The following is a 27202-nucleotide window of genomic DNA, read 5'->3' on the forward strand; positions in this document are numbered from 1 at the left end:
AGCCAAAGGAGCTATAAATGATGAATGTCCAAACGATCTGCTACAAGAATACATCTCTGAAGTTATGAAGGCTTTCAAGGAGGTGAACGCTGCTTATGTTGAGCTAAGACGTATTGACTCTCCAGGTAATGAAACAAGACTGAAGCAAAGGGTCAAAGGGATGAAGAACAGCGGAAGAAGTCAGTAGTCTCAGACAGGACAAGTGTTAAGTCAAATTACACAAGGCTTTCTTCTTCAAAGGTGCCCTCCAGACAATCTAGCAGGCACTCAGCTAAAAGACAAGCAGCTGCTGAAGTTGCAGCTAGTGAGGCTGTTCTGCAAATTCTACTTGAAAAAGAAAATCATATGAAGGAAATAGAGAAGAAGCAGAAATAGAGCAGAAAGAAAAAGCTTAAGAAGCAAAGCGAAGTAGAGCGACTTGAAACAATAAAAAGGCTAAATGAAGCAAAGGCTCGACAGCGGGTGTATGAACAAGGTGAATGTTCAGATGAAGAAATATGACCTACTTCATCACAGATCTGAAAAGGATGAGGTTGAACCTGAAACCTGCAACTCATACATCAGACAACATGCCTCACCACAAGATGCGACACCTGTACAACCAGTCAACACAAATGACCTGCAGAATCTCTCAACGCAAGCCATATTCCAACACCAGAGCCAACTATATTCAGTGGCGATCCAATTAGATACAATCATTAGAATATTTCGTTTCTTCTGATTGACAGGAAAAAATATACCAGCTGAAGAGAAGACCTATTACCTGAGAGTATGTCGGTGGAGGATCAAAGAAGGCCATAGGCGGCTACTTTCCACTTGGCACAGAGTCAACATGTTATGCATAGAAAGTCCTGGATGAGAGGTATGGTAATCCCTTCCTCATATCCAAATGCTACAGAGACAATTTCGATGCATGGCCTAAGATTGAACTCCAAGAGTTTGCAGATTTCCTCTGCAGCTGCAAAACTGCCATGTCGCAGATGAAAGGGCTTGAAGTGCTAAATGACGGCATTGAAAACCAAAGGATGCTTGCAAAACTTCCAGATTAGCTCACAAGGTGGACCAGAAAGGTAATGGAAGTGCAAGAGTAGAGCCACATGTTTCCAAGTTCAGCCAATTTGTTGTTTCATTTGTTGTTGGAGTCTGATTTTGTGGGAAGGACTTCGAATGTGTGAAGGTCTCTCAGGCAGAACAAAGATTTCTAACAAAGATTAAAAAAAGGGCATTAGGTATAAGGATGGTCATTATGAGATTCCCCTCCCATTCAAGAGTGAAAGGCCTAACCTTCCAGATAACAAGGCATGCGCTATTCATCAGCTGAAGTGTTTAGAGAAGAAATTCAAGAATAACAAACAGCACTACATGGACTACAATAAGTTCATGGAAGAGATAATAGCTCATGGAGAAGCTGAAAGAGTCCCAGAGCAAGACATTGAAAGGACTCCTGTTTGGTACATCCCACACCATGGGGTGTATCATCCACAAAAACCTGGAAAGATTTGCGTCGTCTATGATGCCTCTCTCAAGTTCCGTGGCACATCACTAAATGACCATCTCCTGACTGGTCCAGAGCTAACAAGCACTCTGCTCTGAGTCTTGTGTCGTTTTCGAAGAGGTCCAATAGCCTTCATGTGTGAGATCGAACACATGTTCCATCAGTTTTATGTTCATGCTCAAGACCAAGACTACCTAAGGTTCCTGTGCTTTTTTTCCCTAATGAAGGTACACCTATTGCATCTTCTCCAGGCTGTGCCAACTATGGTCATAAGCACCTCGCAGCTAAAGGAGAAGGTAGTTTCAATGAAGATACAATCATGTTCATCAAAACCTTCGGCTGCACAAGTTAATTTCCAACAGCACCCAAATCCTAGCTTCGCTTCCAAAGGAAGAATGCGCAGCAGGTGCCAAAGAGCCAGATATAGCACTCGGTGAGTTGCACATGGAAAGAGCACTTGGTGTACAGTGGTGTGTAGCATCCAATCACTTCCAGTTTTGAGTGGTTGTTAAGGAAAACCCACTTACCCAAAGGAGGGTGCTGTCCACAGTTGCCTCTGTGTTCGATCCGCTTGGATTTGTCTCTCCTTTCATTTTGCTTGGAAAACCGATATTGCAAAAGATGTGTCGAGATAAACTCAGCTGGGATGAAGCATTACCTGACTACCTTCGACCTCGGTGGGAGTTTTGGCTATATAACTTGAGACACCTTGCAGATGTAAAGATTCGGAGATGCTATGTTCCGCCAAACTGCATAATTTCTCTGATGCCAGTGTATCCGGATATGGCATGTGCACATACCTGAGAGTAGTAAGCGCCTCTGGTGAAGTCCACTGCTCCATGACTTCATACAAAATCCAAGATCACAACCATACCACGACTTGAGCTGTCAGCAGCAGCTGCTGCCATTCGCACAGGTGATACGCTACAAAAGGAATTGGAAATGGAAATCTCAGAGGAAAGATACTGGACTGACTCCAAGGTGGTACTTGGATACAGCCACAATGAAGCTAGGAGATTTCATGTATTTGTTGCAAATCAAGTGGAACGCATCAAACGAAGTACAGAAACAACGCAATGGAGCTACGTAGCTTCCAAAGACAACCCGGGGGATCACGCATCAAGAGGTCTCACAGCAGAGCAACTTATAGCCTCAAACTGGTTCAGAGCAGAAATTTGGCTCTGGCAGAAATTTGTAATCGGTGGTGAAATACAAGGTGGGAGAGTTATCAAGCAGTGACCCAGAGGTCAAGAAGATTACAAAAAACTTTGTTGTACTCCTGAAGGATGAAGGGACCCCACACAATCGGTGGACGTTGGCTAAGATCGTTGAAGTGTATCCTGGGAAGGATGGAAGAGTGAGAAGTGTAAAACTATTGATGAGTGATCAAACGCTAGACAGACAAGGTAGACGTATCTCCAAGCTGGTCTACCTGGAGAGACCCATTCAGAAGACTGTTATCTTGTAAGACATTTACATTTACAGCATTTATCAGACGCCCTTATCCAGAGCGACTTACAATCAGTAGTTACAGGGACAGTCTCCCTGGAGCAACTTAGGGTTAAGTGTCTTGCTCTGGGACACAATGGTAGTAAGTGGGATTTGAACCTGGGTCTTCTGGTTCATAGGCGAGTGTGTTACCCACTAGGCTACTACCACCTTAGAAGCAGAAGAAAGGTCTCATCCTCACTCTGTTCCAAGTCAATAACTTAAACCTTTAATTCATAAGCTGTTCATTAGTTACTTAGTAATAATTGTTTTTCTAATCACATGTGATTGGTGGGAGTGTAACAGTCATTTGCATTCAATGTTCTTTGAACGGTCAATCCTTTTTACTTTTTTTTCCGCCATGTAGTGGTGAATTATAGATGGAATAATTATTATGGGTTAAGGTTCCGGCCGACCCTTTTTTTTTTTTTTGCACCCGTGCCGCCTGCAAAATCTATATGTTTTAATATTGAAAACATTTCAATTTTGCCCAAATTGTTATACCTCTTCCAATCTATTCCACTTCCCCCACAGTCTACTTTTTTGATTCTAATGAAACAAACTTTATTTGGAATAACAAGCGCCATCCTTTCTTTGCTTTACTTGCTTTACGATAGAGGGGGGTTAAACCTGCCTAACCTAAAATGGTACTACTGGGCGGCGCACACATAGAGCAGCAATGTTTTTGTCAGGATCCGGTCCGAAATGGGGGTTACTCCGGTCCAGGATCCGGACCGGAGTTTCATTGTCATGTGTAATGTTCCCTAATCGTTTTCACCTGTGTTAATTGTATAAAGCTGCCCTGTTCGTTTCTGTCCGCTGTCAGGTCTTTGAAGTTATGTTCTATGTTCACCAGTGTCTACGTCTCGGATGTCTCCCCTGTCCTGTGATTCACCAGTTAAACCCCTGTTCCGTGATGTCAGGTGAAAGCGTCCTTCATTCTTCGTTCCTCGTCACTCCTCGTCCTCCTCTACGTTCACCCGCCGCGTCATTCCCGCATGGACGTGACAGAAAGACCTGACCCACATTTGGACGCCACCTGACGCAGCCCCGCTGATCGGAGGAGCCGCGACTCGCCGGGAGGACGCCGCCAGCTTCCTTGTCCCTGGCCTTCCATGGCTTCATTCAGCAGGGTCCCGACCCCTGCCTCTCAGTCCCGTGTCTGGCGGCGTTGAAGGTGAGGAGCGGCCATTCAGCGGGGCGAGCCGGAGACTGACAGGGAGTGGCGGTCTCATGTTGACGGCGGACGAGGTGCCGGTACCACACTGGCCCGAAGCCGTCTGAGCTGGAGAACCGCCGCTCGTCCATCTGGAATACTGGACCATTCATTCATTCAGTCATTTATCATTCTGCTCTGTTCATCTCATCTTTTCTGGTTTTCGAATCGATTCCGTTCGATTCCTCCTGTCCACTCGGACCATTCAGACTCTGTGTTTTGGACTTTCCTCCCTCCTTCATGGACTGCTTCGTCTGGCCCGCCAGGTGTCGTCCAGGATCCGGACCGGAGTTTCATTGTTGTCCTGTGTAATGTTCCCTAATCGTTTTCACCTGTGTTAATTGTATAAAGCTGCCCTGTTCGTTTCTGTCCGCTGTCAGGTCTTTGAAGTTATGTTCTATGTTCACCAGTGTCTTCGTCTCGGATGTCTCCCCTGTCCTGTGATTCACCAGTTAAACCCCTGTTCCGTGATGTCAGGTGAAAGCGTCCTTCATTCTTCGTTCCTCGTCACTCCTCATCCTCCTCTACGTTCACCCGCCGCGTCATTCCCGCATGGACGTGACAGTTTTATTCTCCTCCATCCTGGGTATCCATAGAGGCTCACTCTATTTCAATACCTTTGAATTTATATCTATATTCAGCAGATATTAAAAATAATTATTAAGTGTACAAAATAATCCATACACCCGAAATACTATAATAGTTTGGTTTGAGGCTCTTACTGATTTAGGTGAATTATCACAACTTTCACACTTTTCACCAGTTTTTGGCAATGAAAATTTCTGTCCTGGTAGAGATGATGCAGGTTTTAAAATCTGGTCAATACAAGGTATTAGTAAGGTGTCTGATCTCTACAATGAAGGAAAACTCATGTCCTTTGAACAAATTAGGACAAGGTTTGAAATTCCGCACTTTTTCAAATATTTGCAATTCCGCAATTTCATTCAGTCTAGACAAGGTCAAAGCCTAGATGAACCTCATTTCTCTACATTGGAAAATGTAGCAGTCAGTCAATATTGAGAAGGCCAGAACTGATGGTCAAATGATGATTTATTGAAGCCGTCCGTGTCATCAACCAACGTAAGAGCTAAGCAAGAGCAGATACCAATAATTACGATCACATTCCCCGTCATGCACAGCACCTTACGTTAGCATATTTCTTTCCCTTAACATAACAAATCACGTCTTTTCTCACAAACATTACAAGTTGCTCAAATATACTTTAGTCATAGTTACAAACCTTGTTCCCTTATCAACTGATGCTAGATTTGTTGCTTTTAACTTTTTCGGTTGTCCTTTTCTCTGCGTTCCCACTGAGCCTTTCCTGCTTTACTTCGCGTCTTCTGTCTTACCTCAAGCTCAGTTCCGTTACCGTACTTCTGCTCACAAAGGGGTTATCAAAATAAGAGCGGGTAACATTACATTCATGTAAATCTTACGTTTTTTGGTCTTTACAGAAAACATTACACCTAAATGCTTGAAAAGTAAAGGTCATATATTTCTTATATAAGCAGTTTATGGCCAAACCAGTTGGCTGCTTGGCGACTTCGGGACTGCTCTCGTTTATCTTGTTTTGTCTTAACTTTTTTTCAATAACCTTTCACCGGCAAATCCACCACTATTGAGTCCATATAGTAGAGTAGAGACACTCTTGTTTCTATTAATATATGAATATTTTAACTGCTTTCCCGGATCCCAGCTGGCCGAGGGAGATCCTGAGGAAGAACACAGGACGCGACGCGAAGCTGTGGCTCTGGGGGAAACGAGCCGGCATCAGGAACAGGCTGAGGGCCCGTGCACACCGCACACCTCTCCCTAGCATCCTGCTCTCCAGCATCCAGTCACTGGAGAACAAGCTCGATGACATCAGGGCCAGGGTGACGTTCCAGAGAGACATCCGGGACTGCAACCTCCTCTGCTTCACAGAGACATGACTGAACGCGTTCATCATCACCGAGCATGATGTGAGGAGAGCCTTCAAGAGAGCGAACACCAGGAAGGCAGCAGGACCAGACGGCATCTTGGGGAGAATCCTCAGAGCCTGCACAGACCAGCTAGCACCTGTGTTCACAGAGATATTCAACCTCTCTTTATCTCAGTCGGTGATCTCCACATGCTTCAAGTAGTCCATCATTGTTCCGGTCCCCAAGAAAACCCATCCTGCCTCCCTCAATGACTGTAGCCCTCACCTCAGTAGAGATGAAGATCTTTGACCATTTCTTCACTACCAGACACACTTGACCCACTACAGTTTGCTTACCGTCCCAACCGATCCACAGATGACGCCATATCACATCTCCTCCATACAGCACTTGTCAGAAAGACTTTGGGCGGAAACAGATTTGGTTAGTTGTTTCTATCTGGTCCGGTTAGAGTGTGACACCTAATGAGCCACGCGTATTTTTCACATGTAAATGTGTGCGTTCATGACTGAAAGTAAGTGTTGATGAGCGTTGTCCATGCTCATGTGTTCGATTCGTTTATCCTTTCATACTGTTTTATATGCAGAGAGAGAGTTTGTAATGTTTGGGAATTATTTAATACTTATGCTAATTTCCGCCTGCTATTAGCGCTAAGCTAACGGGGTTCAATAATGTTCCTGTTTGTTTTAGCTGCCTGTATTTATATTCTAGGTAAAATGTTCTAGTGCTGGTTAGCTGCTTATGTAGGACTGTATGGTCTGTTTCATGTTAGATTACTGTAAGCAGTGTTATTAATCAGTGTTGTGTATCATATCATGTTCTGTGGAGTGTTTGCTTATGTATGCTTTCTCTGTTTCTTGTAGACCACACACACACACACACACACACACACACATACTTCGTTAATAAATAAGATAATTGATAAGCTGGCCTCCAGGCTCCTGATTCTCTGACCGGAATCAGATCCTATTGTCGCTTCACCAGTGTAACACGTCGTGGGAGCGGAATCTACACGACATTTACACGATGGTCCTTCGAGCCGGATGAAGCAATAAAGGACAATATGGATCACGCAGCGACAGATGCACCGACCAGACCCACCAGAGTGAGTCGTCTCCCCCTCCACTTAGCAGAATATGAGGTTAGTTACTGTCCCTCAGATGCTCGCCCTCCAACGCCTTCCACCTGTTCTAATGACACACATGGAAGCAACACGAGGAAAACATCTCACAGTGCACGCACCTCTAGTTCACGATCCACAAGGAAGACATCTTGCTCTACTGGGTTCTATCCAGCTCAATCATTGTCCGCTGTACAAGCTGCATTCCTGGAGGAAAATATTAAACAGCATCAACTCCAGAACCTCCGTCAGGAGATGGAAGATGACCTACTGGCCGAATTACAACACCAACAGCTGCAGGCCCAAGTGAAAGCAGCGCAGCAGGCTCAAGAGGAGGCACTACAGGCCAGAGAGGCCTTAACTAAACGACCGGAGAGAAATCGTCGCTTGAAGCAAGCAGAGACTGATCTTCAGATTGCCAAACTTGTCACCTCAATGCTATCAGCAGACCCCAGTGCAGATACACTGGAACCCCCATCATCACCAGCAGCAGGCTTCAACCCCCATTTTCCTACTGGCGCACCACTCGGGACAGTAACACCTACACCACAGAGTCCGGTTAGGACACACCTCAATACACTGGCTGCAGTGCCACCGCCACTCACAGTTACCACAGCTATGACGTCAACCACTGTGAATACAATGGCGCTATCTTCAGCTGCACCTGCACAAGTTCCATTTGTAGTTTCCAGCACAATGAATCAGACACCATCATCATCTCTGGATCCACATACAGCAACAACAGCAGTAATTCCTTCCAGGGCTGAGGTGAGGTCACAACCCTGTCACAGCTTAGCAGCGCAGCACCCTGTACCCATCAGCACGCAGCCATGTGAGGTACCTTCTCCCTTTAACCCAGCATTACATGCTGCCACCTGGCAGCCATCACCTAATCATTCAGTGCTACCCACATCAGGCCCTCAGCAGAGGCACACAGCACTAAATGACACAAATCACCATATCCCGATGTACCCAACAGTAGCGGTTCCCCAATCTGGCTTACCACCACAACCCGGAACAGAGCTACTACTGGCCTCAGCATATGGCATCCCAAGGCCCACACTGCCAGTGTTTGAGAGCGGCCGTGAAAGTGAGTTTACCCTCCTGAAAATGGCACTAGACAATCTGTTAAATGGCCATAGTCACCTCAGTGAGCAATACAAATATCAGGTGTTACTTAGTCACCTGAAACTTCCTAGTGCTGTTCAATTGGCAAAGGCTTACATGTACGATTCAAGCCCATATACTGCTGCACTCCAAGCACTGCAAGACAAATATGGCCAACCACGACAGCTTGTCCAATCAGAGCTGGGTGCCATCCTGAACACTCCATCTCTCAGAATGGGCGACACAAATGCCTTTGACTCCTTCGCTTTGTCAGTTCAGTCACTAGTGGGCATGCTGCAGACTCTTGAAGGTCAAAATGGTTATGAACTCATGTGCGGCTCTCACGTGGACAGGCTGCTCTGCAAACTGCCACCTTCATACAGGGACAGTTTTGTTGAATTCTGTATCAACCGAGGCATCCTGCAGTCTGGTACAAACAGAACTTACACACTTCCTGACCTAGCTGCCTGGCTACAAATTAAGTCACAGGCCAAGCGTATAGCCAGTTGTGCCACAGCACTCTCCCCAGGTGACCCTCCTAAATTCACCAAGAATGAGCGGAAGGGCCCATACCTCAAAGAGCGCTCAACACCTGTCTTGTTCACAGTTAAGGAAGCTACTCCAGCTGAGCCTGCTCATAGCAGGATCACCCCCAAACCCAAGCCTTACTGTCCTTACTGCGATAGCAGAGATCACTACCTCAACTACTGTGAGAATTTCAAGAAACTCAACACAAGACAAGTCATTGCCTGGATTAACGACCGTAAACGGTGCCAGAGGTGCGTGCGTAGCCATTCGATCGAAAGCTGCAACCTCAAACGGCCCTGCAAGATTTGTAAAGAGGTGCACCTTACTGTACTGCACCATGCCTTTCACGATAGTTCAAGCACAGTTCTCATGGTGAGTTCACCAGACTCTAAGGTCTACCTTGACCGCCCGAACCGGTCCCAGAGAGTCATGCTTAAGGTTGTGAAGGTTCTCATCCACAACGGCCACTGGTCTATGGAGGCTTATGCTATCCTAGATGATGGCTCAGAAAGAACTATTGTTCTCTCACCTGTCGTACAGGACCTCAGGATCAGTGGAACTCCTGAGACTCTCCCTCTTCAGACAGTCCACCAGAAGGTGAAGCAGCTACATGGCCGGACGGTCTCCTTTGAGGTCTCACCTATATCCAGGCCTACTGAGAAGCATAAAGTTTCAAATGCTTTCACAGCCAAAGAGTTAAGCCTAGCCAAACATGACTATCCTGTCGCAGCTCTCCAGAGAGCCTATCATCATCTAAGTGGTCTTCCACTGCTTCCGGTAGAGCATGTGCAACCGTTGCTCCTCACTGGATCGGACATGCCACATCTACTTTCTCCCATTGAGCCCATTCGCCAAGGTCCAACCGGAGGGCCTATAGCAGTCTGCACTCGATTAGGCTGGTCACTCCAAGGTCCAATGATCCCCATTCAGAGCCCATGTAGTGGACATCAGCAGTGCCTGCATATTACCATGGCCTCAGCTGATGTTGAGCTACTCCAGCACGTACAACGCTTATGGCAGATGGATACAGTGCCTTTCTGTGCAAAAGAAGTAACCCGATCAAAGCTAGACCAGCAAGCTTACAACTTGTTGCAAACCACCACTACTCAAGTCAGTGTGGATGGCAGACAGCGCTATGCAACCCCGCTGCTTCGTCGCACTCCTATCAGTACCCGTCATGTACCAGAAGAAGCTGTTTTACCGAGTCTCCGCCGAATAGAACGCCAGCTCGATCGGGATCCACTTAAGGCCAAGGATTACTGCTCTGAAATTCTCAAGCTGGAGGAAGCAGGATACGTAACTAAAGTCTCACCAGAGGAAGCACGTAAGACTGCTGAATCGTGGTACATTACCCACCATATGGTTCAACACAATGGCAAGAACAGGTGAGCAGACGGTACCTTGAAGTTGCACATTGGTGGTGAACCTAGACTGAATGTCTTCTTACAGCTGTGAATTGCATCAAATGGCTGCTGAACATGCTGGGAACACAAGCATGTCTAGCATACATTTCTTGCTTAAGCGTCCAACAACAAACTTCAGGGTAAGGCCACACTGAGTTTTGAACTCAGGTCATTAGATTCAGAGTGCTAACCATCGCAGCATGGAACCCCATGACGTTTTTACTTAATGAGGTGACTTACCATTTCACCAACAAGAAGACCAGCTCAGTAAGAAAATCCAAAGCACAGCCAGGCTTTTTCCATGAATTCAAGAAGAACAAGTATGTGAACGGGCTTTGAACCGGAACAAGGAGATCCCATTGGCTTAAAGGGCAGACGTAGACGTCAAAAACAAAGACGAGACAAAAGTGCAACTGTTAAGCTATTAATTCTTTTAGAAAGGCGTTCATTTAAAGATATTAGTGGCTGATACATGCAAAGTTAGTGAAACAACATAAGTGAATGATTCCAAGAGGCATCAGTGGCTCATTTTTAGTTAATGAAAAAGTAGTTCCCTTTTCCGCTGCGAGCAGGGTTTGAACCTGCGCAGGGAGACCCCATTGGATTTCGAGTCCAACGCCTTAACCACTCGGCCATCGCAGCTTTTAAATAAAGAAAAAAAAAGCAACTCTGTGAGAAGGGGCTTGAATTTGCATCAGGAGACCGTCTTGAAGTCAATCATCTGATTGAGACATTTCTTGGCATTTTAATGACTGCCATTCAATTGGTGAAGAGGGCAGTTCCTACAAACACTGCAAGCAGTGATCAAGCATGTGCAAGAAGAGACCATTGATAATCAAATCCAACACCTTAACCACTCTGCCATTGCAACTAAATAGTGCTCGTGATTGTTTAAAAAAGAGAATAGCTTTCATATTAGTGAACTGGACATCCTGAAAGTGAACTTTGAATTCCATACAATCTCACTATAGAAGAGTAAAATGCTTAGACAAATATTATGAGCATTGTTAAAACCAGAAACTTGTTTTTTTCTCCATCAGTTTCAAACTATATGGTAGGATTAAAAATGTATAAGTGAGAACATCATTGGAATTCATTTTTCAGATCACCTGAGATTTGATCTTGAAGTAATGGCAACATAACATTCAAGCCACATATGAATGAGTGGATTACATATTTTGCTTAAGCTTGAAACAATAAGCATGAACACAAGTTCTCACTGAGGCTTGAACTGTGATCAATGGATTTAGAGTGCTGATTGTTAAACGTTAAACCATGGAGCCCACAATAAACATCTTCTTACAGCTTTGAATTGCAAAACACATGCATTTAAATAAACTGCTTTTTGACATTAAGTTAAGGTCCCACCGAGATTTGAACTCGGATCGCTGGATTCAAAGTCCAGCGTGCTAACCATTACACCATGGAACCTACCCCTTAAGCAGGCAAGTGATTGTCATTGTGATAAACTGCAGAAAAAACCTGGAGCACACGCTGAAATGAGTCCTCTGGGTTTAACCCATCACCCTTAGTGAGTGTTGGGCAGCCATGAAAGGCTTCCGGTGAGCAGACGGTACCTTGAAGTTGCACATTGGTGGTGAACCTAGACTGAATGTCTTCTTACAGCTGTGAATTGCATCAAATGGCTGCTGAACATGCTGGGAACACAAGCATGTCTAGCATACATTTCTTGCTTAAGCGTCCAACAACAAACTTCAGGGTAAGGCCACACTGAGTTTTGAACTCAGGTCATTAGATTCAGAGTGCTAACCATCGCAGCATGGAACCCCATGACGTTTTAACTTAATGAGGTGACTTACCATTTCACCAACAAGAAGACCAGCTCAGTAAGAAAATCCAAAGCACAGCCAGGCCCGTTCACAAGTATGTGAACGGGCTTTGAACCGGAACAAGGAGATCCCATTGGCTTAAAGGGCAGACTCCCTAAGCACGTAGACGTCAAAAACAAAGACGAGACAAAAGTGCAACTGTTAAGCTATTAATTCTTTTAGAAAGGCGTTCATTTAAACATATTAGTGGCTGATACATGCAAAGTTAGTGAAACAACATAAGTGAATGATTCCAAGAGGCATCAGTGGCTCATTTTTAGTTAATGAAAAAGTAGTTCCCTTTTCCGCTGCGAGCAGGGTTTGAACCTGCGCAGGGAGACCCCATTGGATTTCGAGTCCAACGCCTTAACCACTCGGCCATCGCAGCTTTTAAATAAAGAAAAAAAAAGCAACTCTGTGAGAAGGGGCTTGAATTTGCATCAGGAGACCGTCTTGAAGTCAATCATCTGATTGAGACATTTCTTGGCATTTTAATGACTGCTATTCAATTGGTGAAGAGGGCAGTACCTACAAACACTGCAAGCAGTGATCAAGCATGTGCAAGAAGAGACCATTGATAATCAAATCCAACACCTTAACCACTCTGCCATTGCAACTAAATAGTGCTCGTGATTGTTTAAAAAAGAGAATAGCTTTCATATTAGTGAACTGGACATCCTGAAAGTGAACTTTGAATTCCATACAATCTCACTATAGAAGAGTAAAATGCTTAGACAAATATTATGAGCATTGTTAAAACCAGAAACTTGTTTTTTTCTCCATCAGTTTCAAACTATATGGTAGGATTAAAAATGTATAAGTGAGAACATCATTGGAATTCATTTTTCAGATCACCTGAGATTTGATCTTGAATTAATGGCAACATAACATTCAAGCCACATATGAATGAGTGGATTACATATTTTGCTTAAGCTTGAAACAATAAGCATGAACACAAGTTCTCACTGAGGCTTGAACTGTGATCAATGGATTTAGAGTGCTGATTGTTAAACGTTAAACCATGGAGCCCACAATAAACATCTTCTTACAGCTTTGAATTGCAAAACACATGCATTTAAATAAACTGCTTTTTGACATTAAGTTAAGGTCCCACCGAGATTTGAACTCGGATCGTTGGATTCAAAGTCCAGCGTGCTAACCATTACACCATGGAACCTACCACTTAAGAAGGCAAGTGATTGTCATTGTGATAAACTGCAGAAAAAACCTGGAGCACACGCTGAAATGAGTCCTCTGGGTTTAACCCATCACCCTTAGTGAGTGTTGGGCAGCCATGAAAGGCTTCTGGTGAGCAGACGGTACCTTGAAGTTGCACATTGGTGGTGAACCTAGACTGAATGTCTTCTTACAGCTGTGAATTGCATCAAATGGCTGCTGAACATGCTGGGAACACAAGCATGTCTAGCATACATTTCTTGCTTAAGCGTCCAACAACAAACTTCAGGGTAAGGCCACACTGAGTTTTGAACTCAGGTCATTAGATTCAGAGTGCTAACCATCGCAGCATGGAACCCCATGACGTTTTTACTTAATGAGGTGACTTACCATTTCACCAACAAGAAGACCAGCTTAGTAAGAAAATCCAAAGCACAGCCAGGCCCGTTCACAAGTATGTGAACGGGCTTTGAACCGGAACAAGGAGATCCCATTGGCTTAAAGGGCAGACTCCCTAAGCACGTAGACGTCAAAAACAAAGACGAGACAAAAGTGCAACTGTTAAGCTATTAATTCTTTTAGAAAGGCATTCATTTAAACATATTAGTGGCTGATACATGCAAAGTTAGTGAAACAACATAAGTGAATGATTCCAAGAGGCATCAGTGGCTCATTTTTAGTTAATGAAAAAGCAGTTCCCTTTTCCGCTGCGAGCAGGGTTTGAACCTGCGCAGGGAGACCCCATTGGATTTCGAGTCCAACGCCTTAACCACTCGGCCATCGCAGCTTTTAAATAAAGAAAAAAAAAGCAACTCTGTGAGAAGGGGCTTGAATTTGCATCAGGAGACCGTCTTGAAGTCAATCATCTGATTGAGACATTTCTTGGCATTTTAATGACTGCCATTCAATTGGTGAAGAGGGCAGTTCCTACAAACACTGCAAGCAGTGATCAAGCATGTGCAAGAAGAGACCATTGATAAACATATCCAACACCTTAACCACTCTGCCATTGCAACTAAATAGTGCTCGTGATTGTTTAAAAAAGAGAATAGCTTTTATATTAGTGAACTGGACATCCTGAATGTGAACTTTGAATTCCATACAATCTCACTATAGAAGAGTAAAATGCTTAGACAAATATTATGAGCATTGTTAAAACCAGAAACTTGTTTTTTTCTCAATCAGTTTCAAACTATATGGTAGGATTAAAAATGTATAAGTGAGAACATCATTGGAATTAATTTTTCAGATCACCTGAGATTTGATCTTGAATTAATGGCAACATAACATTCAAGCCACATATGAATGAGTGGATTACATATTTTGCTTAAGCTTGAAACAATAAGCATGAACACAAGTTCTCACTGAGGCTTGAACTGTGATCAATGGATTTAGAGTGCTGATTGTTAAACGTTAAACCATGGAGCCCACAATAAACATCTTCTTACAGCTTTGAATTGCAAAACACATGCATTTAAATAAACTGCTTTTTGACATTAAGTTAAGGTCCCACCGAGATTTGAACTCGGATCGTTGGATTCAAAGTCCAGCGTGCTAACCATTACACCATGGAACCTACCACTTAAGAAGGCAAGTGATTGTCATTGTGATAAACTGCAGAAAAAACCTGGAGCACACAATGTAATGAGTCCTCTGGGTTTAACCCATCACCCTTAGTGAGTGTTGGGCAGCCATGAAAGGCTTCCGGTGAGCAGACGGTACCTTGAAGTTGCACATTGGTGGTGAACCTAGACTGAATGTCTTCTTACAGCTGTGAATTGCATCAAATGGCTGCTGAACATGCTGGGAACACAAGCATGTCTAGCATACATTTCTTGCTTAAGCGTCCAACAACAAACTTCAGGGTAAGGCCAGACTGAGTTTTGAACTCAGGTCATTAGATTCAGAGTGCTAACCATCGCAGCATGGAACCCCATGACGTTTTTACTTAATGAGGTGACTTACCATTTCACCAACAAGAAGACCAGCTCAGTAAGAAAATCCAAAGCACAGCCAGGCCCGTTCACAAGTATGTGAACGGGCTTTGAACCGGAACAAGGAGATCCCATTGGCTTAAAGGGCAGACTCCCTAAGCACGTAGACGTCAAAAACAAAGACGAGACAAAAGTGCAACTGTTAAGCTATTAATTCTTTTAGAAAGGCGTTCATTTAAACATATTAGTGGCTGATACATGCAAAGTTAGTGAAACAACATAAGTGAATGATTCCAAGAGGCATCAGTGGCTCATTTTTAGTTAATGAAAAAGTAGTTCCCTTTTCCGCTGCAAGCAGGGTTTGAACCTGGGCAGGGAGACCCCATTGGATTTCGAGTGCAACGCCTTAACCACTCGGCCATCGCAGCTTTTAAATAAAGAAAAAAAAAGCAACTCTGTGAGAATGGGCTTGAATTTGCGTCAGGAGACCGTCTTGAAGTAAATCATCTGATTGAGACATTTCTTGGCATTTTAATGACTGCCATTCAATTGGTGAAGAGGGCAGTTCCTACAAACACTGCAAGCAGTGATCAAGCATGTGCAAGAAGAGACCATTGATAATCAAATCCAACACCTTAACCACTCTGCCATTGCAACTAAATAATGCTCGTGATTGTTTAAAAAAGAGAATAGCTTTCATATTAGTGAACTGGGCATCCTGAAAGTGAACTTTGAATTCCATACAATCTCACTATAGAAGAGTAAAATGCTTAGACAAATATTATGAGCATTGTTAAAACCAGAAACTTGTTTTTTTCTCCATCAGTTTCAAACTATATGGTAGGATTAAAAATGTATAAGTGAGAACATCATTGGAATTCATTTTTCAGATCACCTGAGATTTGATCTTGAATTAATGGCAACATAACATTCAAGCCACATATGAATGAGTGGATTACATATTTTGCTTAAGCTTGAAACAATAAGCATGAACACAAGTTCTCACTGAGGCTTGAACTGTGATCAATGGATTTAGAGTGCTGATTGTTAAACGTTAAACCATGGAGCCCACAATAAACATCTTCTTACAGCTTTGAATTGCAAAACACATGCATTTAAATAAACTGCTTTTTGACATTAAGTTAAGGTCCCACCGAGATTTGAACTCGGATCGCTGGATTCAAAGTCCAGCGTGCTAACCATTACACCATGGAACCTACCCCTTAAGCACGCAATTGATTGTCATTGTGATAAACTGCAGAAAAAAACCTGGAGCACATGCTGAAATGAGTCCTCTGGGTTTAACCCATCACCCTTAGTGAGTGTTGGGCAGCCATGAAAGGCTTCCGGTGAGCAGACGGTACCTTGAAGTTGCACATTGGTGGTGAACCTAGACTGAATGTCTTCTTACAGCTGTGAATTGCATCAAATGGCTGCTGAACATGCTGGGAACACAAGCATGTCTAGCATACATTTCTTGCTTAAGCGTCCAACAACAAACTTCAGGGTAAGGCCACACTGAGTTTTGAACTCAGGTCATTAGATTCAGAGTGCTAACCATCGCAGCATGGAACCCCATGACGTTTTTACTTAATGAGGTGACTTACCATTTCACCAACAAGAAGACCAGCTTAGTAAGAAAATCCAAAGCACAGCCAGGCCCGTTCACAAGTATGTGAACGGGCTTTGAACCGGAACAAGGAGATCCCATTGGCTTAAAGGGCAGACTCCCTAAGCACGTAGACGTCAAAAACAAAGACGAGACAAAAGTGCAACTGTTAAGCTATTAATTCTTTTAGAAAGGCGTTCATTTAAACATATTAGTGGCTGATACATGCAAAGTTAGTGAAACAACATAAGTGAATGATTCCAAGAGGCATCAGTGGCTCATTTTTAGTTAATGAAAAAGTAGTTCCCTTTTCCGCTGCAAGCAGGGTTTGAGCCTGCGCAGGGAGACCCCATTGGATTTCAAGTCCAACGCCTTAACCACTCGGCCATCGCAGCTTTTAAATAAAGAAAAAAAAAAAGCAACTCTGTGAGAAGGGGCTTGAATTTGCATCAGGAGACCGTCTTGAAGTCAATCATCTGATTGAGACATTTCTTGGCATTTTAATGACTGCCATTCAATTGGTGAAGAGGGCAGTTCCTACAAACACTGCAAGCAGTGATCAAGCATGTGCAAGAAGAGACCATTGATAATCAAATCCAACACCTTAACCACTCTGCCATTGCAACTAAATAGTGCTCGTGATTGTTTAAAAAAGAGAATAGCTTTCATATTAGTGAACTGGACATCCTGAATGTGAACTTTGAATTCCATACAATCTCACTATAGAAGAGTAAAATGCTTAGACAAATATTATGAGCATTGTTAAAACCAGAAACTTTTTTTTTTCTCAATCAGTTTCAAACTATATGGTAGGATTAAAAATGTATAAGTGAGAACATCATTGGAATTCATTTTTCAGATCACCTGAGATTTGATCTTGAATTAATGGCAACATAACATTCAAGCCACATATGAATGAGTGGATTACATATTTTGCTTAAGCTTGAAACAATAAGCATGAACACAAGTTCTCACTGAGGCTTGAACTGTGATCAATGGATTTAGAGTGCTGATTGTTAAACGTTAAACCATGGAGCCCACAATAAACAACTTCTTACAGCTTTGAATTGCAAAACACATGCATTTAAATAAACTGCTTTTTGACATTAAGTTAAGGTCCCATCGAGATTTGAACTCGGATCGCTGGATTCAAAGTCCAGCGTGCTAACCATTACACCATGGAACCTAACCCTTAAACATGCAAGTGACTGTCATTGTGATAAACTGCAGAAAAAACCTGGAGCACATGCTGAAATGAGTCCTCTGGGTTTAACCCATCACCCTTAGTGAGTGTTGGGCAGCCATGAAAGGCTTCCGGTGAGCAGACGGTACCTTGAAGTTGCACATTGGTGGTGAACCTAGACTGAATGTCTTCTTACAGCTGTGAATTGCATCAAATGGCTGCTGAACATGCTGGGAACACAAGCATGTCTAGCATACATTTCTTGCTTAAGCGTCCAACAACAAACTTCAGGGTAAGGCCACACTGAGTTTTGAACTCAGGTCATTAGATTCAGAGTGCTAACCATCGCAGCATGGAACCCCATGACGTTTTTACTTAATGAGGTGACTTACCATTTCACCAACAAGAAGACCAGCTCAGTAAGAAAATCCAAACCACAGCCAGGCTTTTTCCATGAATTCAAGAAGAACAAGTATGTGAACGGGCTTTGAACCGGAACAAGGAGATCCCATTGGCTTAAAGGGCAGACGTAGACGTCAAAAACAAAGACGAGACAAAAGTGCAACTGTTAAGCTATTAATTCTTTTAGAAAGGCGTTCATTTAAACATATTAGTGGCTGATACATGCAAAGTTAGTGAAACAACATAAGTGAATGATTCCAAGAGGCATCAGTGGCTCATTTTTAGTTAATGAAAAAGTAGTTCCCTTTTCCGCTGCGAGCAGGGTTTGAACCTGCGCAGGGAGACCCCATTGGATTTCGAGTCCAACGCCTTAACCACTCGGCCATCGCAGCTTTTAAATAAAGAAAAAAAAAGCAACTCTGTGAGAAGGGGCTTGAATTTGCATCAGGAGACCGTCTTGAAGTCAATTATCTGATTGAGACATTTCTTGGCATTTTAATGACTGCCATTCAATTGGTGAAGTGGGCAGTTCCTACAAACACTGCAAGCAGTGATCAAGCATGTGCAAGAAGAGACCATTGATAATCAAATCCAACACGTTAACCACTCTGCCATTGCAACTAAATAGTGCTCGTGATTGTTTAAAAAAGAGAATAGCTTTCATATTAGTGAACTGGACATCCTGAATGTGAACTTTGAATTCCATACAATCTCACTATAGAAGAGTAAAATGCTTAGACAAATATTATGAGCATTGTTAAAACCAGAAACTTGTTTTTTTCTCAATCAGTTTCAAACTATATGGTAGGATTAAAAATGTATAAGTGAGAACATCATTGGAATTCATTTTTCAGATCACCTGAGATTTGATCTTGAATTAATGGCAACATAACATTCAAGACACATATGAATGAGTGGATTACATATTTTGCTTAAGCTTGAAACAATAAGCATGAACACAAGTTCTCACTGAGGCTTGAACTGTGATCAATGGATTTAGAGTGCTGATTGTTAAACGTTAAACCATGGAGCCCACAATAAACATCTTCTTACAGCTTTGAATTGCAAAACACATGCATTTAAATAAACTGCTTTTTGACATTAAGTTAAGGTCCCACCGAGATTTGAACTCGGATCGCTGGATTCAAAGTCCAGCGTGCTAACCATTACACCATGGAACCTACCCCTTAAGCAGGCAAGTGATTGTCATTGTGATAAACTGCAGAAAAAACCTGGAGCACACGCTGAAATGAGTCCTCTGGGTTTAACCCATCACCCTTAGTGAGTGTTGGGCAGCCATGAAAGGCTTCCGGTGAGCAGACGGTACCTTGAAGTTGCACATTGGTGGTGAACCTAGACTGAATGTCTTCTTACAGCTGTGAATTGCATCAAATGGCTGCTGAACATGCTGGGAACACAAGCATGTCTAGCATACATTTCTTGCTTAAGCGTCCAACAACAAACTTCAGGGTAAGGCCACACTGAGTTTTGAACTCAGGTCATTAGATTCAGAGTGCTAACCATCGCAGCATGGAACCCCATGACGTTTTTACTTAATGAGGTGACTTACCATTTCACCAACAAGAAGACCAGCTCAGTAAGAAAATCCAAAGCACAGCCAGGCCCGTTCACAAGTATGTGAACGGGCTTTGAACCGGAACAAGGAGATCCCATTGGCTTAAAGGGCAGACTCCCTAAGCACGTAGACGTCAAAAACAAAGACGAGACAAAAGTGCAACTGTTAAGCTATTAATTCTTTTAGAAAGGCGTTCATTTAAACATATTAGTGGCTGATACATGCAAAGTTAGTGAAACAACATAAGTGAATGATTCCAAGAGGCATCAGTGGCTCATTTTTAGTTAATGAAAAAGTAGTTCCCTTTTCCGCTGCGAGCAGGGTTTGAACCTGCGCAGGGAGACCCCATTGGATTTCGAGTCCAACGCCTTAACCACTCGGCCATCGCAGCTTTTAAATAAAGAAAAAAAAGCAACTCTGTGAGAAGGGGCTTGAATTTGCATCAGGAGACCGTCTTGAAGTCAATCATCTGATTGAGACATTTCTTGGCATTTTGAATGACTGCCATTCAATTGGTGAAGAGGGCAGTTCCTACAAACACTGCAAGCAGTGATCAAGCATGTGCAAGCAGAGACCATTGATAATCAAATCCAACACCTTAACCACTCTGCCATTGCAACTAAATAGTGCTCGTGATTGTTTAAAAAAGAGAATAGCTTTCATATTAGTGAACTGGACATCCTGAATGTGAACTTTGAATTCCATACAATCTCACTATAGAAGAGTAAAATGCTTAGACAAATATTATGAGCATTGTTAAAACCAGAAACTTTTTTTTTCTCAATCAGTTTCAAACTATATGGTAGGATTAAAAATGTATAAGTGAGAACATCATTGGAATTAATTTTTCAGATCACCTGAGATTTGATCTTGAATTAATGGCAACATAACATTCAAGCCACATATGAATGAGTGGATTACATATTTTGCTTAAGCTTGAAACAATAAGCATGAACACAAGTTCTCACTGAGGCTTGAACTGTGATCAATGGATTTAGAGTGCTGATTGTTAAACGTTAAACCATGGAGCCCACAATAAACATCTTCTTACAGCTTTGAATTGCAAAAACACATGCATTTAAATAAACTGCTTTTTGACATTAAGTTAAGGTCCCACCGAGATTTGAACTCGGATCGTTGGATTCAAAGTCCAGCGTGCTAACCATTACACCATGGAACCTACCACTTAAGAAGGCAAGTGATTGTCATTGTGATAAACTGCAGAAAAAACCTGGAGCACACAATGTAATGAGTCCTCTGGGTTTAACCCATCACCCTTAGTGAGTGTTGGGCAGCCATGAAAGGCTTCCGGTGAGCAGTCGGTACCTTGAAGTTGCACATTGGTGGTGAACCTAGACTGAATGTCTTCTTACAGCTGTGAATTGCATCAAATGGCTGCTGAACATGCTGGGAACACAAGCATGTCTAGCATACATTTCTTGCTTAAGCGTCCCAACAACAAACTTCAGGGTAAGGCCACACTGAGTTTTGAACTCAGGTCATTAGATTCAGAGTGCTAACCATCGCAGCATGGAACCCCATGACGTTTTTACTTAATGAGGTGACTTACCATTTCACCAACAAGAAGACCAGCTTAGTAAGAAAATCCAAAGCACAGCCAGGCCCGTTCACAAGTATGTGAACGGGCTTTGAACCGGAACAAGGAGATCCCATTGGCTTAAAGGGCAGACTCCCTAAGCACGTAGACGTCAAAAAACAAAGACGAGACAAAAGTGCAACTGTTAAGCTATTAATTCTTTTAGAAAGGCGTTCATTTAAACATATTAGTGGCTGATACATGCAAGTTAGTGAAACAACATAAGTGAATGATTCCAAGAGGCATCAGTGGCTCATTTTTAGTTAATGAAAAAGTAGTTCCCTTTTCCGCTGCGAGCAGGGTTTGAACCTGCGCAGGGAGACCCCATTGGATTTCGAGTCCAACACCTTAACCACTCGGCCATCGCAGCTTTTTAAATAAAGAAAAAAAAAAGCAACTCGTGAGAAGGGGCTTGAATTTGCATCAGGAGACCGTCTTGAAGTCAATCATCTGATTGAGACCATTTCTTGGCATTTTAATGACTGCCATTCAATTGGTGAAGAGGGCAGTTCCTACAAACACTGCAAGCAGTGGATCAAGCATGTGCAAGAAGAGACCATTGATAATCAAATCCAACACCTTAACCACTCTGCCATTGCAACTAAATAGTGCTCGTGATTGTTTAAAAAGAGAATAGCTTTCATATTAGTGAACTGGACATCCTGAATGTGAACTTTGAATTCCATACAATCTCACTATAGAAGAGTAAAATGCTTAGACAAATATTATGAGCATTGTTAAACCCAGAAACTTGTTTTTTTCTCAATCAGTTTCAAACTATATGGTAGGATTAAAAATGTATAAGTGAGAACATCATTGGAATTCATTTTTCAGATCACCTGAGATTTGATCTTGAATTAATGGCAACATAACATTCAAGCCACATATGAATGAGTGGATTACATATTTGCTTAAGCTTGAAACAATAAGCATGAACACAAGTTCTCACTGAGGCTTGAACTGTGATCAATGGATTTAGAGTGCTGATTGTTAAACGTTTAAACCATGGAGCCCACAATAAACATCTTCTTACAGCTTTGAATTGCAAAACACATGCATTTAAATAAACTGCTTTTTGACATTAAGTTAAGGTCCCACCGAGATTTGAACTCGGATCGCTGGATTCAAAGTCCAGCGTGCTAACCATTACACCATGGAACCTAGACCCTTAAAGCAGGCAAGTGATTGTCATGTGATAAACTGCAGAAAAAACCTGGAGCACACAATGAAATGAGTTCTCTGGGTTTAACCCATCACCCTTAGTGAGTGTTGGGCAGCCATGAAAGGCTTCCGGTGAGCAGACGGTACCTTGAAGTTGCACATTGGTGGTGAACCTAGACTGAATGTCTTCTTAAGCTGTTGAATTGCATCAAATGGCTGCTGAACATGCTGGGAACACAAGCATGTCTAGCATACATTCTTGCTTAAGCGTCAACAACAAACTTCAGGGTAAGGCCACACTGAGTTTTGAACTCAGGTCATTAGATTCAGAGTGCTAACCATCGCAGCATGGAACCCCATGACGTTTTACTTAATGAGGTGGACTTACCATTTCACCAACAAGAAGACCAGCTTCAGTAAGAAAATCCAAAGCACAGCCAGGCTTTTCCATTGATTCAAGAAGAACAAGTATGTGAACGGGCTTTGAACCGGAACAAGGAGATCCCATTGGCTTAAAGGGCAGAATCCCTAAGCACGTAGACGTCAAAACAAAGACGAGACAAAAGTGCAACTGTTAAGCTATTAATTCTTTTAGAAAGGCGTTCATTTAAACATATTAGTGGCTGATACATGCAAAGTTAGTGAAACAACATAAGTGAATGATTCCAAGAGGCATCAGTGGCTCATTTTAGTTAATGAAAAAGTAGTTCCCTTTTCCGCTGCGAGCAGGGTTTGAACCTGCGCAGGGAGACCCCATTGGATTTCGAGTCAACGCTCTTAACCACTCGGCCATCGCAGCTTTTAAATAAAGAAAAAAAAGCAACTCTGTGAGAAGGGGCTTGAATTTGCATCAGGAGACCGTCTTGAAGTCAATCATCTGATTGAGACATTTCTTGGCATTTTAATGACTGCCATTCAATTGGTGAAGAGGGCAGTTCCTACAAACACTGCAAGCAGTGATCAAGCATGTGCAAGAAGAGACCGTTGATAATCAAATCCAACACCTTAACCACTCTGCCATTGCAACTAAATAGTGCTCGTGATTGTTTAAAAAAGAGAATAGCTTTCATATTAGTGAACTGGACATCCTGAATGTGAACTTTGAATTCCATACAATCTCACTATAGAAGAGTAAAATGCTTAGACAAATATTATGAGCATTGTTAAAACCAGAAACTTGTTTTTTTCTCAATCAGTTTCAAACTATATGGTAGGATTAAAAATGTATAAGTGAGAACATCATTGGAATTCATTTTTCAGATCACCTGAGATTTGATCTTGAATTAATGGCAACATAACATTCAAGCCACATATGAATGAGTGGATTACATATTTTTGCTTAAGCTTGAAACAATAAGCATGAACACAAGTTCTCACTGAGGCTTGAACTGTGATCAATGGATTTAGAGTGCTGATTGTTTTAAACGTTAAACATGGAGCCCACAATAAACATCTTCTTACAGCTTTTGAATTGCAAAACACATGCATTTAAATAAACTGCTTTTTGACATTAAGTTAAGGTCCCACCGAGATTTGAACTCGGATTGCTGGATTCAAAGTCCAGCGTGGCTAACCATTACACCATGGAACCTACCCTTAAGCAGGCAAGTGATTGTCATTGTGATAAACTGCAGAAAAAAACCTGGAGCACACGCTGAAATGAGTCCTCTGGGTTAACCCATCACCCTTAGTGAGTGTTGGGCAGCCATGAAAGGCTTCCGGTGAGCAGACGGTACCTTGAAGTTGCACATTGGTGGTGAACCTAGACTGAATGTCTTCTTACAGCTGTGAATTGCATCAAATGGCTGCTGAACATGCTGGGAACACAAGCATGTCTAGCATACATTTCTTGCTTAGCGTCCAACAACAAACTTCAGGGTAAGGCCACACTGAGTTTTTGAACTCAGGTCATTAGATTCAGAGTGCTAACCATCGCAGCATGGAACCCCATGACGTTTTTACTTAATGAGGTGACTTACTATTTCACCAACAAGAAGACCAGCTCAGTAAGAAAATCCAAACCACAGCCAGGCTTTTTCCATGAATCAAGAAGAACACTATGTGAACGGGCTTTGAACCGGAACAAGGACGATCCCATTGGCTTAAAGGGCAGACTCCCTAAGCACGTAGACGTCACAAAACAAAGACGAGACAAAAGTGCAACTGTTTAAGCTATTAATTCTTTTAGAAAGGCGTTCATTTAAACATATTAGTGGCTGATACATGCAAAGTTAGTGAAACAACATAAGTGAATGATTCCAAGAGGCATCAGTGGCCTCATTTTTAGTTAATGAAAAAGTAGTTCCCTTTTCCGCCTGCGAGCAGGGTTTGAACCTGCGCAGGAGACCCCATTGGATTCGAGTCCAACGCCTTAACCACTCGGCCATCGCAGCCTTTTAAATAAAGAAAAAAAAAGCAACTCTGTGAGAAGGGCTTGAATTTGCATCAGGAGACCGTCTTGAAGTCAATCATCTGATTGAGACATTTCTTGGCATTTTAATGACTGCCATTCAATTGGTGAAGAGGGCAGTTCCTACAAACACTGCAAGCAGTGATCAAGCATGTGCAAGAAGAGACCATTGATAATCAAATCCAACACCTTAACCACTCTGCCATTGCAACTAAATAGTGCTCGTGATTGTTTAAAAAGAGAATAGCTTCATATAGTGAACTGGACATCCTGAATGTGAACTTTGAATTCCATACAATCTCACTATAGAAGAGTAAAATGCTTAGACAAATATTATGAGCATTGTTAAAACCAGAAACTTGTTTTTTTCTCAATCAGTTTTCAAACTATATGGTAGGATTAAAAATGTATAAGTGAGAACATCATTGGAATTCATTTTTCAGATCACCTGAGATTTGATCTTGAATTAATGGCAACATAACATTCAAGCCACATATGAATGAGTGGATTACATATTTTGCTTAAGCTTGAAACAATAAGCATGAACACAAGTTCTCACTGAGGCTTGAACTGTGATCAATGGATTTAGAGTGCTGATTGTTAAACGTTAAACCATGGAGCCCACAATAAACACTCTTCTTACAGCTTTGAATTGCAAAACACATGCATTTAAATAAACTGCTTTTTGACATTAAGTTTAAGGTCCCACCGAGATTTGAACTCGGATCGTGGATTCAAAGTCCAGCGTGCTAACCATTACACCATGGAACCTACCCCTTAAGCAGGCAAGTGATTGTCATTGTGATAAACTGCAAGAAAAACCTGGAGCACACAATGAAATGAGTCCTCTGGGTTTAACCCATCACCCCTTAGTGAGTGTTGGGCAGCCATGAAAGGCTTCGGTGAGCAGACGGTACCTTTGAAGTTGCACATTGGTGGGTGAACCTAGACTGAATGTCTTCTTACAGCTGTGAATTGCATCAAATGGCTGCTGAACATGCTGGGAACACAAGCATTGTCTAGCATACATTTCTTGCTTAAGCGTCCAACAACAAACTTCAGGGTAAGGCCACACTGAGTTTTGAACTCAGGTCATTAGATTCAGAGTGCTAACCATCGCAGCATGGCAACCCATGACGTTTTACTTAATGAGGTGACTTACCATTTCACCAACAAGAAGACCAGCTCAGTACGAAAATCCAAACCACAGCCAGGCTTTTTCCATGAATTCAGAAGAACAAGTATGTGAACGGGCTTTGAAACCGGAACAAGGAGATCCATTGGCTTAAAGGGCAGACTCCCTAAGCACGTAGACGTCAAAAAACAAAGACGAGACAAAAGTGCAACTGTTAAGCTATTAATTCTTTTAGAAAGGCGTTCATTTAAACATATTAGTGGTGATACATGCAAAGTTAGTGAAACAACATAAGTGAATGATTCCAAGAGGCATCAGTGGCTCATTTTTAGTTAATGAAAAAGTAGTTCCCTTTTCCGCTGCGAGCAGGGTTTGAACCTGCGCAGGGAGACCCCATTGGATTTTGAGTCCAACGCCTTAACCACTCGGCCATCGCAGCTTTTAAATAAAGAAAAAAAAAAGCAACTCTGTGAGAAGGGGCTTGAATTTGCATCAGGAGACCGTCTTGAAGTCAATTATCTGATTGAGACATATCTTGCATTTTTAATGATGCCATTCAATTGGTGAAGAGGGCAGTACCTCAAAACACTGCAAGCAGTGATCAAGCATGTGCAAGAAGAGACCATGATAATCAAATCCAACACCTTAACCACTCTGCCATTGCAACTAAATAGTGCTCGTGATTGTTTAAAAAGAGAATAGCTTTCATATTAGTGAACTGGACATCCTGAATGTGAACTTTGAATTCCATACAATCTCACTATAGAAGAGTAAAATGCTTAGACAAATATTATGAGCATTGTTAAAACCAGAAACTTTTTTTTCTCAATCAGTTTCAAACTATATGGTAGGATTAAAAAGTATAAGTGAGAACATCATTGGAATTCATTTTTCAGATCACCTGAGATTTG

At 42.4% G+C, this 27202-nt stretch overlaps 20 non-coding genes across 20 annotated transcripts; all 20 read right to left on the reverse strand.

Moving 5' to 3' along the window:
* Positions 1-10839: 10839 nt before the first annotated feature.
* trnas-cga (transfer RNA serine (anticodon CGA)) lies at positions 10840-10921 on the reverse strand. The gene has a single exon. It is a non-coding gene; the product is annotated as a tRNA-Ser (tRNA).
* Positions 10922-11638: 717 nt separating this feature from the next.
* Positions 11639-11710, reverse strand: trnaq-uug (transfer RNA glutamine (anticodon UUG)). Its single transcript has one exon. It is a non-coding gene; the product is annotated as a tRNA-Gln (tRNA).
* A 704-nt stretch (positions 11711-12414) lies between these two features.
* On the reverse strand, positions 12415-12496 carry trnas-cga (transfer RNA serine (anticodon CGA)). Its single transcript has one exon. It is a non-coding gene; the product is annotated as a tRNA-Ser (tRNA).
* A 717-nt stretch (positions 12497-13213) lies between these two features.
* trnaq-uug (transfer RNA glutamine (anticodon UUG)) lies at positions 13214-13285 on the reverse strand. Its single transcript has one exon. It is a non-coding gene; the product is annotated as a tRNA-Gln (tRNA).
* Positions 13286-13989: 704 nt separating this feature from the next.
* trnas-cga (transfer RNA serine (anticodon CGA)) lies at positions 13990-14071 on the reverse strand. Its single transcript has one exon. It is a non-coding gene; the product is annotated as a tRNA-Ser (tRNA).
* Positions 14072-14788: 717 nt separating this feature from the next.
* trnaq-uug (transfer RNA glutamine (anticodon UUG)) lies at positions 14789-14860 on the reverse strand. Its single transcript has one exon. It is a non-coding gene; the product is annotated as a tRNA-Gln (tRNA).
* Positions 14861-15564: 704 nt separating this feature from the next.
* On the reverse strand, positions 15565-15646 carry trnas-cga (transfer RNA serine (anticodon CGA)). Its single transcript has one exon. It is a non-coding gene; the product is annotated as a tRNA-Ser (tRNA).
* Positions 15647-16363: 717 nt separating this feature from the next.
* Positions 16364-16435, reverse strand: trnaq-uug (transfer RNA glutamine (anticodon UUG)). The gene has a single exon. It is a non-coding gene; the product is annotated as a tRNA-Gln (tRNA).
* Positions 16436-17140: 705 nt separating this feature from the next.
* On the reverse strand, positions 17141-17222 carry trnas-uga (transfer RNA serine (anticodon UGA)). The gene has a single exon. It is a non-coding gene; the product is annotated as a tRNA-Ser (tRNA).
* Positions 17223-17941: 719 nt separating this feature from the next.
* trnaq-uug (transfer RNA glutamine (anticodon UUG)) lies at positions 17942-18013 on the reverse strand. The gene has a single exon. It is a non-coding gene; the product is annotated as a tRNA-Gln (tRNA).
* Positions 18014-18722: 709 nt separating this feature from the next.
* On the reverse strand, positions 18723-18804 carry trnas-cga (transfer RNA serine (anticodon CGA)). The gene has a single exon. It is a non-coding gene; the product is annotated as a tRNA-Ser (tRNA).
* A 717-nt stretch (positions 18805-19521) lies between these two features.
* Positions 19522-19593, reverse strand: trnaq-uug (transfer RNA glutamine (anticodon UUG)). Its single transcript has one exon. It is a non-coding gene; the product is annotated as a tRNA-Gln (tRNA).
* A 704-nt stretch (positions 19594-20297) lies between these two features.
* Positions 20298-20379, reverse strand: trnas-cga (transfer RNA serine (anticodon CGA)). The gene has a single exon. It is a non-coding gene; the product is annotated as a tRNA-Ser (tRNA).
* Positions 20380-21096: 717 nt separating this feature from the next.
* Positions 21097-21168, reverse strand: trnaq-uug (transfer RNA glutamine (anticodon UUG)). Its single transcript has one exon. It is a non-coding gene; the product is annotated as a tRNA-Gln (tRNA).
* A 705-nt stretch (positions 21169-21873) lies between these two features.
* On the reverse strand, positions 21874-21955 carry trnas-cga (transfer RNA serine (anticodon CGA)). Its single transcript has one exon. It is a non-coding gene; the product is annotated as a tRNA-Ser (tRNA).
* A 719-nt stretch (positions 21956-22674) lies between these two features.
* Positions 22675-22746, reverse strand: trnaq-uug (transfer RNA glutamine (anticodon UUG)). The gene has a single exon. It is a non-coding gene; the product is annotated as a tRNA-Gln (tRNA).
* A 717-nt stretch (positions 22747-23463) lies between these two features.
* trnas-cga (transfer RNA serine (anticodon CGA)) lies at positions 23464-23545 on the reverse strand. Its single transcript has one exon. It is a non-coding gene; the product is annotated as a tRNA-Ser (tRNA).
* A 719-nt stretch (positions 23546-24264) lies between these two features.
* On the reverse strand, positions 24265-24337 carry trnaq-uug (transfer RNA glutamine (anticodon UUG)). Its single transcript has one exon. It is a non-coding gene; the product is annotated as a tRNA-Gln (tRNA).
* A 1519-nt stretch (positions 24338-25856) lies between these two features.
* On the reverse strand, positions 25857-25927 carry trnaq-uug (transfer RNA glutamine (anticodon UUG)). The gene has a single exon. It is a non-coding gene; the product is annotated as a tRNA-Gln (tRNA).
* A 721-nt stretch (positions 25928-26648) lies between these two features.
* Positions 26649-26730, reverse strand: trnal-caa (transfer RNA leucine (anticodon CAA)). The gene has a single exon. It is a non-coding gene; the product is annotated as a tRNA-Leu (tRNA).
* Between the last annotated feature and the right edge of the window lie 472 nt (positions 26731-27202).

This window comes from Denticeps clupeoides, chromosome 18 (genome assembly GCF_900700375.1).
Source record: "Denticeps clupeoides chromosome 18, fDenClu1.1, whole genome shotgun sequence".
Taxonomy (NCBI): Eukaryota; Metazoa; Chordata; class Actinopteri; order Clupeiformes; family Denticipitidae; genus Denticeps; species Denticeps clupeoides.